Source organism: Linepithema humile, chromosome 5 (genome assembly GCF_040581485.1).
Source record: "Linepithema humile isolate Giens D197 chromosome 5, Lhum_UNIL_v1.0, whole genome shotgun sequence".
Taxonomy (NCBI): domain Eukaryota; kingdom Metazoa; phylum Arthropoda; class Insecta; order Hymenoptera; family Formicidae; genus Linepithema; species Linepithema humile.
In genome coordinates, this window is record NC_090132.1 from 28,235,035 (window position 1) to 28,250,079 (window position 15,045).

Below are 15,045 nucleotides of genomic sequence, written 5' to 3' on the forward strand. Positions count from 1 at the left end.
CGATGTGAGGAGCGCCGTTACGGCGCCATAAAATACAATGCAGAATTTTTTTACACATTAACATTTTATATATCAAATATTACATGGAAACACGTGAAATAAAAATAATATTTGTGAGACTGAGATTTAATATCATTTTTCAATATTTTTCACTGAAAATAAAAGAAACAAATGCTAGATAAAGCTGTCACGAAACGTTGACAAAAACAAAGCTCTATAAAAATATTTTATATTGTCAGAAAACAAAATTTAATATTGACTAGAAACGAAAAAGATAAACTCCTGTTCTAAAAACCAAATTACACCGGCTATCTGAACAATTATCATTTTATAGAATATTGTTGGCAGAAATTTCCACCATCAAGCTTTTTCATTCTCTTTCACGTTATATTATTTTAAAGAAGATATATTACGCATAAAAAGATGGTCTTACAAAAATAATGCAAGATACTTGTATCATTATCTAATATTGCACCATGCAATGTTTTATCAGAATGATCAATATGTGTACGTCATTCAACTGAATTAAAGCAACTCTCGCGCTGGTATCAATAAAAAAATATCTAGTGAAAAAGAAGATCTGATAAATCAAATATTGATAAATGTTTCATTAAATACGCGATTTCCGGGCAAGCACTGGCGCAATTTCTTTAGAAAAAGATTGGCATAGCAACGTCATTGAAATATTTCAGAGATCAACACATCGCTCGCAGCTAGGATCTTAGCTTTGATCCGAGATGCACGAACGTCCTTAAAAACAGAGTCATCGTATCAGACGGTGCATTAAAACGACATGCTGGGGAATGAGCTAGAGAGTCATTCATTCGGTGAAAATGCAGCGATGTTAGATGTTCATTGATACCTGTGTAGCCGCCGCTATCCATCGCGCATGAAAGGAAGCTGAAGGGAAATGCTTCAAAGCGATGCACTCGTTGAATCAGCACTAATCATATCAGAAGATCGATAATGTACAGCGTTTCGAGAATTAGCGATCCTTACAATGCTTTGTTACAGAAAAAAAGCGTACCAATGCATTTATACATTATACGTAAATTTACAATTCTCTGTTCCTAAATAAATAAGATTAGTAAATTCTAACCAAAATCTGCTCTCGACAACCATGTAAATATTACAGATAGATTTAAATAACTAATAAGAATTTATTTTGTAAAGTTTTAAATTTTAAAACTTTAAAATTAACTATATAATTACATATATTGCATTATATATATAAAAAAAATATCTTTTCCTATATATTTTTTTAATATTACATATATAATTTTAATTTCTCACAATAGATAACCAGAAATTTTAAGACTTAATTACTCATGCAAAATACGATTGACAAGAACTGTCAATTCATTAGCAAGCTTTTCTATTTGAGAGTAATCTTAAAGAACAAGATGCTTTTAAGTTGATATGCAGTCTTTTGTGCACCTACATGTTATTGCGCTACTATCCGTCAGAATTCTCGGCGTTCCAGCAGGAATATAACGGCATTTGAAACTTCAGATATTGCGCAATGCCTTCGAAAATTATTCCCGTTATCCTTCGAGATTGCACCGCGCATAGAATATTTATCCAATAAAATAACGCAATACCTGAAAAATCTCTAGTTGATATTCGATGAAAATATTAGAAATTCAATATATAACCAATCGTGATGATCGTGAAAATAAATAATTATTATGCATAAAATGTCCAAAATTTACTCCCTCATTTAAGGGTACTGAAGATCAAGGAAAAGCAATTAAAACTTAAAGAAATTTCAGTGAAAGAAAAATAAAATCTCGTTTTTCGGTTTAATTTTATCTCAAGAATTGAACATCTTTTTTTTTCGTATATTTTAAAAGTCTAACAGCAGCAACTGCAATTTTAATACAAATCAATAACCAGCGGAATGCGTTGCAGTTGCGAAAGTGAAAAGTTTGCAACGAGGTGTTTAAATATGCGCTATAACGCGGTAAAAGTCACGGAAACTCAAACATGACTTTTTTCAGGCAAAATTAAATTTTTCAATAAAATTCCTACTATCGTTGGCCGCCGAAGTTTTTTCTTTTTTTCTTGTGAATACGCTTCTTTGAGACAAGAATCATGCTTGGCATCGAAATAGCCGCCCTGATGCCGAGCGGCGGCTGACGCGGAGGGCAGCTTTAATTAAACTTATAACTATTATCCACAAAGTCGAGCTTAAGCTACGCCATTATCAAGTACGAAGCAGACGAAAGGCTGAGGAGCGGCAAAGGGCGAAGGGAGGGGCGCCCAGGAATTAGGCGCCCTGTATTTTCTTAACCCTCTTTGATGCTAAGGATGCGAGAAATAATTTCGCAGGACGATGCGAAATACTACATAACGCGGGGCGAGTATTAATAAAAGATTTAAGGAAGATGCCGAGAAGGCAACCTAAAAGAAGGAAAAGCACGGTAGTTCTACTCCGACAAACATTCTGTACAAATAAAAAATAACGAAAAGCGCTTGAGTCGAAACCGCTCTCCTGAGTCTCTCTTGAGTTATGAAATTTATTAAACCTGACTTGTTTACTTGTTTAGGAGGAACTTGGTTACCAGGAGGAGAAACACGAAAAATAATATCAACTCAGTGCTTATTAAATGAAAAAATGGCGCACTTACCGATACGTGATATAATCAATAAGACGAAAATAACAAACACAATGCAGTGTGAATATTCTCTTTAGTAATAATTATAACTCGGTAATAAAATGCAATAACTAACTTGTCTTTTAAATAACTCCCGTATTAAATAAAATCGTGAAACTGTTAAAAAAAATGACTGATCTCGTTATTTTATAAAATAATTCATCGTTTATATAAAAATTGGAATAAGATAGAAACATAAAAAAACAAAACAAAAAATCAAATATCCAGAGTCGAATATTATTTTTGTCGATTTTATTCACGAAAGGTTTGGACAGATATAAAAGCGAATATTTTTTTTCGTTCGAACACACCGAGAAACCCGATATAAAGTCGTCTCGGCGAAAGCGGTATTTTTTCCAGAGAATGAAATTAAACGAAAGCTCTTCCAGGAAAGCATCCGACTGCATAATTCCCAGCATTTAAAACGCCGTAACGCCGTTCTTCCAAGAGAGTCGTAAAGCGACTTGGCTTTTTCAGAAAGGTGAAGTTTTTTAGTCCGCAGGCGATCGTCTTAGACAAATGCACGGCTTCCTCTTAGCACGACTGTTTTTTAACAAAGTCCTGTAGTACTTAGAATAACCGCATATATGGAACTGAAGAGAAAGTTAATAAGCGAGTGCAATGGCTGCAGACGTCTGTGATAACACAAAGCGCATACGTGACTTGAAATAATTAGATTTCTGCATTACAAATAGTTTCTAGGCAAAAATGATTCAATCCGTGATTTTACAAATATTTTGCTACATAATTTTGATTTGCTAAATGATAATAGATTGAGAGAATAGTACAACATATATGTAAACGCTGTACTTACACGCTGAACAAGAGAGGATATGATCCTTCGTTATATGATCAAAAGAAATTAAATTATTGCGTATTGTTATTAATTTACAGTAATTGTAAAATTAATACAAGTTCTAAATTATACTATACACTTGGAATAATCGTCTAACATGATATTTAATTGAAATTATTAAAATCTATTATTATATAATATTTTCCAAGTATTCGTAAATTTTTCCAGAAAATTCTGGAGAGCTTTCAAAAATTTTTTAACAATCCCGCATGAAAATCTCTCTGGAAAACATCAATCACTACTAGTCAAATGTCATCATCTAAATGTAGTCTTAATAAAAACGCACTCTGAACTGTATTAAAAAAGCCGAGTTTAGCGAGTTTTTTGCAATACCATTGAATCGTTACATTTCATTCTTCGACATAAAACACGGCTATTCTTCTGACTTTTCCAGCGGGCAGGTTCGCACCAGGCCGTCTTGTCGCCCAAGACTGTCCCATTCATCGATTTTATCGTTAACGGCTAAAATGTGTAAGAACGAATCGATGAATAGAACCGAGGGAATGGCTCGCCGATAGATAATGAAGATGCCCTGCCGCCATTCACTTTGGGGATTTCGTCTGGCATCCCTTTATCCATCCGTCTTAGTTCAAACTCTTTCTTTTTTAGAAAATTTTTTATCTTTGGTTATATATACACAATGGACATCCGGCAATTAATAAAAAAGATACTATTATTGCAGTGCGAAAACTTGCTTTGCAATACTTCAAAGAGTTTTGCAAAAATAAACTATTATTTTACCTTGAGTTTTCATGTTTGTCAAAATTGCTACATTATTTTTCCGCTTTTCGAACATTATTTAATTAATTAAATATATATGCAAATTTATATACTGCGCAAATTTATATATTGAAGCTCCATTAAAATTCTATTTAAAACTAGAGAAATAAATAGTCCGAACAAACTTGTGAACAAGCTAAAATATTGAAACGGAATCAACTTCGGTTTTTGCAAAAACATTGAAAATTGTATAATTATATACTGGAAATAATCCTTCCAAATTTATATAAACCCGAATCGTCCCGTCGACTACATTATCCCGTTTAATAAAATAATTATCATTTGCCGAACGAGGTCGGACAGAAAAGTTATATGAGTTAACATTATCCGTACTCGTAAACTGTTCTACAACGAATATGCAACGCTGCATTCGTGGTCAAAGTACCAGATCGTGACGACTACGCTGTTGTAGGAGTTCTGAGGATTTTGGTTACGTGATTCGCTATGTAAGCGCTACATAACTTTGCACCATGTTGCGCGATAGTGCCTCGCGTTCGGAGGATCATTATACACGTTTTGGTATCCCATCATTTGATACATAGTTATAATTATAATCAACATAATAATCGACAGCTCCGAAATTTAGTCATGAAGCAGTCTTAAAGTTTGAGAAACCAAGCGATCTTATTCGTCTAATTCCGCGCCTGCACAGTCATGCACGTTGATATCGAGGAACTTTTCACGGTTCGGTCGTTGAAAAAAAGGTATGTGCGAATGACAGTTTTCACAGCACAAAATATTTCAACTAACATTGTAAACAATAGTATACAATTTTTTTTACAATTAAAAATGCATTGTGTATGCAAAAACGGCGCCACTGCGCCGCAAAATGGAAAGCATGACGTTTTAATGTGCGGCGTAAACATATTTTTGGCGATATACGCGCGATATATTTTTTATCAAGATTTCATTATAATTCTGTTTCAGCAATGTTTCGTTGCCAGAGTTTATCAATATTAATAAAAACTATTTCAAATGCGAAACAATTCACAATTTACATTATCAATATCGATACGATACAATCAACCTATTGAATATAAAATAAAATTAATATCATATACAAATTAATAATTCGCAATTTTATTATAAAGAAAAAAGTGATGGTTACGATTTTTAAATAATATCAGTAATTAATTTTGTAAGAAAATTTTTAAAAAATTGGCGAATCTTGCTAGCTATACTATATATATCTAATAAAAATATAAAAAGTATATCGAGTTGCCAAGTTATCGGATCCGTAAACTTTTTCTGATGACCCTATTCAACTTATTCAAATCCTTTTAAATTCAAATTAGTAGCACGAGCTGAATGTAATATTGCGGATTTCGGAGCTCTTTTCATTGCAATTGCCGATTCTTTGTGATCCTATCGAATGCAGCAAGACGTTAAAGCGTGTCTTATGAAAAAATTGTTGGCATAGCACGCCACAGTTTGCACGCCGCACCATGCCGGTACACTACTACTTCACCCTTTTCATCCCCGTTTCCGTGGCTGCATTATCCTCCTCTGGACTATTAACAGTCTTATGCAAATTTTATTTGCGACCTGCCAGCGCTGGCAAATAGGGAAAATGGCAAAAGGGAACCAACCCGCTGCCATCGCCCTCCTCGTTGCGTTACGAGTATCCGCAATGCACTTTAACGCCATCGGCATTGCAGAAGAGCAGCGAAGTTTCAGACGGAAACATCGGCGGATATATTTGCACTTTCACGCACACCGGAAGCATGCAATTACGGAAATTTTCGTCGCGGAACTCGACGTAATAATGCGGCGACATAAAAATTTATTATTAACGAGCCGCTATGAGAGATATAGAGCGACAGAGCTTTATCAAGGAACTATAAATATTTAATTGAGAGCAAATATCGAGAGGGAAGCACTACAATAATTTGTCAAATATGAAAGTGGGTGAAGTGGGCGAAGCGAGTTAGTTTCGTTGCGCATGAAACGTGGCAGCTCGTTGATATCCAAATTATTTTGCGACAATTACCGAGTTATAATATACCGTAAAATGTTATTAAATATATGTCACTTGTTATATATTCGGTCTTTTTATAAAACTTGCAATTAGCTTCTCCTCCCATATGGCACCAACGTATGGTGCGTTCCTATGTTAAACACAATATATTAATCTAGTGTATTTTAATCATTTTTGCTAAAAAAAAGGTGGAAATTTAATAATTTTTATTAAAATACACTAAGTTAAACTCAATAAAATAAAGATAAATAAATAAACATGTAAAGACAAATCAAACTATAAAGAGAAAAATTATATACAAGCGTAAGATTATACAAAACTTTAAAGTTTAAAAAAATCTAAATAAATGTTTGAGAACAAAAAAAAAGAGAGATGCAAATATATTTGCGGATTCCACACGGCGTATTCATATTTTTCATTTTGTACGGTCGCACATGAGTCAATATAAGCATGCATGAAATTCGGTTTCCTGTTTATTCTATTTATTTGTATTTGAGTTGATAGCGGCCGTTTATCAACCAATTGCACTTTTCACCTTTTCGCCTTCAGGTAACGATAAGGGAAATTTAAATTCTTTATCAGCAGTAAAGTAGAGTTGGACAAGGTGAGATGTGCACCGGTCAGGCAAACGAAATTGCTGCAAACTTGTCGCAGCGTGAAATTGAAGTCTCATGCGGAAAGTACGGCTAAACCACGAAGCACACGTACCGTCCTCGCGGGAGACGGTGACGAGTGAATTTTCATATATATTTATACCCTGTCGTTGTAAAATTCACAGAATTATTTTTAGCAGCTAAAATAACTAGAATCATTTTAATGCTAAGTAGATAGTAAGTGGATTTACATTTCCATACGTAACTATTAATACAATGTGCATTTGTTTTATGAATAAATAAAACAACAATTTTCTGAAAAGTGTTAATAGCTTAAAAAACGACGCTAAATCATACTGACATGCGTGGATCATATTCTTGAGAACATTAAGAAAGGGGAATATTTTCTTTCGATTTGTACAAAGTAGGAAAAAAAAGACTCGAAAAAGAAATGATGAAAAGTTCGGGAGGAAATCTCCGCGTGTATTTCAGCTACTCTCGTATCTTATTTACCGCGACGCTGGTACCGACATTTTTCCGAGGAAACATTTCAGCGACGGGCATTGTTAGGAAGCAGTTGTAACTGAGAGAAGGAACTTGGACAGTCGCTCCATTCAACTGTAGTTACACCAGATGAATCGAGCACCGAGGAGTGATTTAACACAAATTAGCCTAGACACACATATGGTCACGAACCCGTAGTGCCTCACGGGATAAATCTAAACTTCGACTGTCGATTTCACGAGACGAGACTACATTCGTGCAACTGGCCTTTTGCGGCGAGAAACCACGAATTTCCTGCAATTCAGTCAATCCCGTTCACCATTCCAAATCTTTTACACTACTATTTAGCTATATCATTACTTCTCATTAAAAACGTTTTATACAATTGCGTAAAATGTTCTACAATATCAATAATTGCAGAAGGTAGAATAATTGTTATTTCAAATATGTAACTTATGCGGATGAAAAATATGCGTATCCGGATTTTATCCAGATATTTCCGGAATCTTTTATACATATAATAAAAAATAAGTGAAAGAAAACTTTTTTACAAGCATTACTTTTAGTTTTACGCTGGACACTTTAGAAAAATATAAAGTGTGAAAGATTAATTTCTTTACGATATCGAACATTGCGTAATACGGTTATATTAATCTAATTGCATATTGCTTGCAGGTTCGAAACGTTGATTGTTCTATCTTAATCTACTGGTTTCGCCACTTTTCGGCCTACTGATAGTAATGCTAATTGCCTGTAAAACTGGTTAACTGTTTCATAGGTATTCCCATAATCCAGAAAGGGCCGGCAAGTTACTAAGCTCGGATTAACTAACCTCAGGTAACTAGCCGTCGATGTAACTCACTCTCAGAATCGAAGTGCACATGCATTCCAAACAACATTCACCCTCACAATCTAGAGTACACATGGTTTCATGCCGCGTATCGCATTGCGTCGACCGAGAAGGTAACTTCAATCAACTCGAGATTCGTAGCATTACACAGTCAACCGATCAATCATTAATCAGACCCGACCGACTGGCAGCCACTGCGAATTGGCTTCATCCTGACACATATTGCTGCGCAATTCCGCATCAACTATTGCAATTGGCCGTATAACGGCTTCGTAACAATAGCCTCCGATTGTAACGGAATAAACAACGATAGTAGATCGATGATAATCGATGAATCGGACAGTATCATCTTCATGCATTCAAGAGAGCGGACATAATTGCACTATTAAGTGTTAATCGATCTTTCAAATAATAACTTGAGATGGATGATAACGAACGAGTTTATCCCATTTGCACAATAAAATTCACTTCTTCAATAAAGCTGTTGCCAACCAATTCAATTAATTACTAATGGATTTATTTGCAATATATAGGTATATTAAAGTCGGATAGAACAGTTCAGGCTTTCGGGATTAACGCCGCGCGTATCGATATGGTAACGGCAAATACAACAAAGATGACATAACAAATAAAAGTTGTTCAATATTTTACTGTTTAAATACAAATATTTTAAAAGTATAAATTTTCACGTTTTCTTCAAACTTGCTTCTTTATTATAAATATATTTTCATAAATACTGTTTACTTACTTGAGAAATTTTATTTCCCCTTTTTTTAACTACATGCACGCGAAATAGTAACTACATTTCACAAAAATACAGTCCTACATAAATTTAAACACAAAAGAAATTAACATATTTCCGCGCACCATGTACAATTTTTGTGTAGCGGCAGGAATTTTGCGTAAAAATTCAGGCGAGCGTACTTTTTCATAATCTCGATCCATCTCTTGCTGCAGCAAGCAAAAGATTGATCTTCGTGCGCTCGACAACATGTGCACGAATAAATTTAAATATCAGTTAGAAAAGTTAGAAAAGTGACCGCAAAGCATCCTGTGCTTGTAATAAGAACAATATGTAATTGAAGCTCACTGTCATACTCGGGATTTAAAATTTTCATCAGTTCTGCTTTTACATCATTTCATTTTCTTGATATTTCATAAATTATAATAATATGGAAAAAAATTCATCAACTAATTGAAAATAAAAATAGCTTTTAATAATTAATTATATAATGCATATGCTTAAGAAACTAATGTAATATATAATTTTAATCCGGCACACTAAATCATTACTAGAAATTATTACTATAACCATTTTATTAATTTAATAACAATAGATCTGAATTTTTTATAATATAAAGATGATTTATACTGCTTGATATGTATAAACGCTGACTAGTTTGACTTGCTACAATTTATCGAAGGTATTTCGTACTCTATGTTATACGTTACTATTAGGATATCCTTGTTTATTCTCCGTTATATTGAATTTCATATGTGCTTTCTGTTCATCCAATATTTAATCGCAGATACTACAAGGTAATCCATCAATTTCTTCCGTTCCGTCGTTTATCCTGACACGAACCTTTTATAGTTCTAAAGAGATACAGTTTGACTTGTGATATTGGATAACGTCAGGATGATAAGTTAGCTAACAATAAAGCATAATCGGTAAAATTTTTTGCCTTTACATGTGATGGATTTTTATCCGAGCAATCAACTCGTAACACATTTTCGCAACTTCTTGCAACTTGTTTCGCTCAATTTTCAGAGAAATGTTTCTAAAGAATAATCACACGCTATCAGCGAGAAATAACTAGATAATCCACTGCAGTAAGAAAAATAAGAAGCAATGCTTTTAAACGAGATTTTAGAGCGATCGATGAATATAATACTTCATTAACTTTCGATCTCCGTCCGTAATTTCGAACAATTTCTCGCGTTCACTTGGAAATTCGACGCCTGCGCCACTTTAATAAAACATCTTCGCGGCGTTTCCGCGCGTTGCAGGTGCTGCATAATCGAAAATGGAGCCGCGTAATCGATCTCTCTTCCCTGTCCTCGACGCGCTTTATCCCTACGATACTACTTACTCTTCTCCTTTCCCGTGCACCGATCGAACTTTTCCTTCAGTATCGCGTTGCGTTGAAACAAAAGTTCAACGAATAGAGCGAATATGGAAAATCAATGTCCGTCGACAAGATGTATGTGCATCTCGCTGTGAAAACTCCCACAGAAAAATTTTAAAAAACAGAAGAATAATAAAAACTGAGACTCTCAAACAAAAGATCCAAACATTTTATATGTTTAAACAATTTAAACAATTCAAAGAAACAAAATAACCGAGTTGAGTTCGGATATCTCCAACATATTTTCAAATATAAAGTGTACAGTGGTCGATTTGTAACGTCCACGTGTAATGTCTAAAAATTCGAGCAGTTCGAACAGTAAAAAATTGAAGTAAAAATATGTACCCATGTATTGTATGCATTGGAAATAAAGCTTTTGCTTAATTTTACGCAGATGTCAATATCACGTTGTCAATATCGATTTGATTCTACACATTTGGATAAAAAAAATTGGCTTACAAAATATTCTAAAAAATATCTCTCGCCTATCTAATATTTTTCTTGTTAAAAATTTGTAGTCAATTAAAATCAATAAAAAACTATAACAAATTGTAAGAAAAAATAAGAGGAATATAAAAGTGATTGAGAGAGATTAAAAAGGCACAAATGTATAATATTAAATATATCATACAATTTAATAATATTAAAAAAAAAACTCTTGTAGTTGCCTAGCTAAAGCAACAGATACACTCAAAAAAATATTTCGCTGATGTAGTTAGATTTCTAGATATCGCAACAAGAATGTATCGCTATTTTTCGTATCTGTGAAAACATTGTTTGTCACATATAGAATTTATAGCAGTAATATTCTAGCAATAGCTTCTGAAAAATTTAGGTACCATTGCTAAATGTTATTCATTGCATGATCTAACACGTGATTAATTTTATATAGATAGGCGCTTTAGAGAAACTTTCTTTTTAAAGTTCACAAACAATACAGATATATATTCTGTTTCTGTCATCTAAACTGATTAAGTAATTACATATGCAATATCACAACAGTTGCTAATCATTTATCTGTTTTAGTTAATTTTTTACACCTAGAAAATTTTAGCTATTATTGCAAGATCATTTTTTTGAGTGTATATTAAATATTATTAAATTTTATAAATATCTATTTATGGCATACTTCCTACGATATTAAGTCGTCTCTATTTAAATATACTCGTTACAACAATATATTATACAACGATGCGAAATGCCATGTGCCCATTGCAGGGGGATAAACAATTAATATCTTACAAATAAAAATAATAAATAAATGTTAAATTACTTACCTCAAATTACTTCGAAACTCGATGTACCTCGAACTCCTCCTCTCAGTAATGCACAATTATTTCAAAAATAATTTTAAAATATTTGTCACAATCGCGATTTAAAACTGTAATAATGTGAAGTTTTCCCACTACCGTGTACTCTTCTTGGTTGCCGTTGTACGAATGGTAGCAAGAATGATAGCGCGCAGACAACACGCGCGCGCGTACGCCGTGTCTTGTATCACGAAAACACAACAACCAATGTCGACGAAATCATCGAAATTCCTTAACGCGCAACTCGGTGAGTGTTCTTATTTTTTGTGACCTACGTTATGGTGTATACGCGTTATTTACGCGCTAGAGTAAACGACAGTGGAAAATCGCTTCGTATTATTATTACATCACAATTACGACGAATATTTTAAAATTATTTCCAACAAACAATTATTGATTATTGAGAGAAAGGATAACATCCGTGAGATATCGGGTTTTGACGGAGTAATTTAAAGTAAGCAATTTATCATTTATTTATTATTTATTACTTGTGATATATTAATTGTTTATCACTACAATAATCGCGCGGCATTTTGTATACCATTTTGTTATGCAATATAATGCGTATAAAATAAATTATCTTAAAATACTTAAAATATTCAACAAAATATTGTATTTACACTATTTAATTTCTAAATATTCTAATATAATTTAAAAATATTAAACGTATTCCAATTAATCTCTAAACTGAGTTTGGCTCATATATGTACATTATTTCATAAGTTTTATATATTTTCTATTAAAATTATAATAATTTCTGAATTTTCAGACCTGAAGTTAATTCAAACTGTTCGACTACCTAAAATTTCCAAGCGCTAATAAAAGCTTTATATACTTTATACACAGTGTGTTCCAGAATAGATGAAAATTTTATGGCCAATATATTTTATATATTAAATAGATCACATTATTCTATTGTTAATTATTTATAATAAATTATGAGATATCGCATCAAATTTTCTTCAGCAAAAGCTGTAAACGCATTTCTCGGTTTAAAAATACATAAAAACGCTTGGTTTTTACATCAAAACTTTCAAGATAAAATCCTTTCTGACTTGAAAATGCACCGCTACTCTCGCGATCTTATCGAGATCGCATCTATCCGCTGAGAGAAGCACCTGATCGTCAGCGGATATCCATTGGGAGATCAACAGGTCTTAATGGCTCCCGCAATAGCGCCAACGGGTTTACTTTCCTTTCGTTCTTTCGTAATTAGCGGCATTACTCGACAAACTTGGCCGATCTCTAAATGGCTTCTATGCGAACGCGGGCTAAAGAAAGGGGTAAAAGAACGAAAAATGCGAAAGAGGGAGAAATTCCCCGAAAGAGTTTATCCTGTGATGGAAAACTTTCGGATTTACTAGGAGTCCCTGTACGCTCGTTTCGCCGCTGAGAGAAACTGCGGGAGGGAATATCGAGCGTTTACATGCCGTGTTAAGATAAACTCTCACAGCAATTCCGCGCTTAACTCGGCCGGCTTACCGTGTTCTCCCACTGATAACGGAGAAATGTGAGTAGCTACGTGATATGAAAATATATATAACGACACCAGATGGAAAACGCAAAAATTACTTAACGTTTAACTATCGCTACTGCAGGCACCAAAGCAGCTCTGAAAATATCAATGATGGATTTTCCACATTTATCGTACGCGAAAGAATTGCTAGTAAAGTCAGCTATCAAAATAAAAAACAAAAAGACATGTCGAATAAAATTACGCATAAAATGCGTAAATGCATCTCATTAATTAGCGAAAAAAACTGACTTGGAAAAATGAAAGTTACATGTAATTTAATTTTTAGAGATTCGGAAATTATAAAATACATTTATTTAAATAATTAGAACTATAAACTTCTTTTATAATGCAAAATTGAGAGAGATATCCATCAAATTTAATATAGACGAAATATCAATCTAATTTTCGGAACAAAACTCGAAATTGACAATGAGAACATTGTTTTGCGTCAATAAGAATATCTGAAATTTCTGCATTTTAGTAATTGCATGCTCTTCATTTTAATTTCATAAATTATTAAACGAAATTCACAAGCACTGAGCATTTACATCAAAAATACAATGGAAAATCATTAGAGAGCACAAGAGAATTTGTTTATAAGCTTTATCGCGACCAAATAAAGGCTCTGTCTTCAATTTTCTTCGAAAGATAATTACCCTCCATCGAAGCGATATTGGATGTACTATAAGCATAACAAGAACTCAACGCCTCATCGCAAGTGAGGATCGTAGAGTCTAATCTTAGGGAAGGATTCCAATTAACAATTACGGCGGAAAGCTATGGGATAGGCTTTAAAATTGTATAAGATAAAAATAAACGTAAATTCGCTTCCGCTTTTATTAGGCAGGCGATATTACTTGAGGGAGGTATTCTCGAAAAGTCGAATAATCGATATCTAAAGCACGATGCGTCGTCTCTGTTATGGAAATTGGCCATACTTGATATCATATATTCTCACAGAAAATCCTAAAGAGTGCCAGCCATGGTGAGCCGATCATATCGGATGAAAATTGCAAGCGATACGTATGCGCTTTGACGTTAATGGACACTAAATAATTTTAGTGATTTCACTAAATGATAATTTCACAAGTAAATACGAAATTGCAGAAAATATATCGCTCTCATATTTCAGTAGACGTAATATGAATAGAACGCTAACTGAATAATAACAATAATAATTTTAACAATAATATTATTTCTTATTTATTTTGTGCAATTGTGTTCCCCCAATGTTCTGTGACTTTCTGCAAGAATGCTATTGTACATTGTCTCATAAATCTTTTTGCAAATTAAATGCAATGTAAAAAATAAGACCATCTTTTTAATATTTCGTGAGTGTAAAATGAAAATCGGAAAACATGTCTTTAGATCAATATAAAATTTTTCAGACTTTTCAAGAAGTCAAGAAACATCATGAAGTATAAGCCTCATAATTTATTTTTACATCTAAAAAATGCACGACGCACAAAATACGACCATATTTCTTCAACGTATCAAGTTGTTGCATGTGAAATCTCGGTTTTAAAGTCGCCCGTCAAAAGATGAGATAATTACACGTTAAAACAGATTGCGCGTTTGATCCCGCGGAACGACCGGTGTAGCGGCTATTATTGGCGAAGGAAACTGCCGCTGCAAGTGCAATGGCTTTCGTGATCTCGGAAACGGAAATGGTAGCGGATGTACAGTGCAGCGACACCGATAAACAATCCGCGCGACAATTTATAATTTGCGATGTCACGGCTTTACTGTGCCATTAAACTACGGCCGTTGCTTTGCGAGCGCGACGTTAAAAGGAACATTAACGGCGGCTGACCAATCTTTCTCTCGCGTTATATAGACTCATAGCGCTCGCAATGGCTCGCAAAGTTCTGC

General features: G+C 33.7%; 2 protein-coding genes across 7 annotated transcripts in view; one reads left to right on the forward strand and one right to left on the reverse strand.

Annotated features, from left to right (window-relative positions):
* The window catches only part of Notum (palmitoleoyl-protein carboxylesterase notum), a 454,423-nt gene that overhangs the window by 380,124 nt on the left and 59,254 nt on the right, over positions 1–15,045 (forward strand). The window lies entirely within an intron of this gene.
* The window catches only part of KaiR1D (Kainate-type ionotropic glutamate receptor subunit 1D), a 345,484-nt gene that overhangs the window by 254,870 nt on the left and 75,569 nt on the right, over positions 1–15,045 (reverse strand). The window contains exon 1 of one of the 6 annotated variants that reach the window (XM_012377143.2): positions 11,625–11,852. The exons of the other annotated variants lie outside the window; for them this stretch is intronic. The gene's annotated coding sequence lies outside the window, so the exon portion shown is untranslated. Of the gene's footprint in view, positions 1–11,624; positions 11,853–15,045 lie in introns of those variants that run through there. 6 annotated transcript variants of the gene reach the window in all.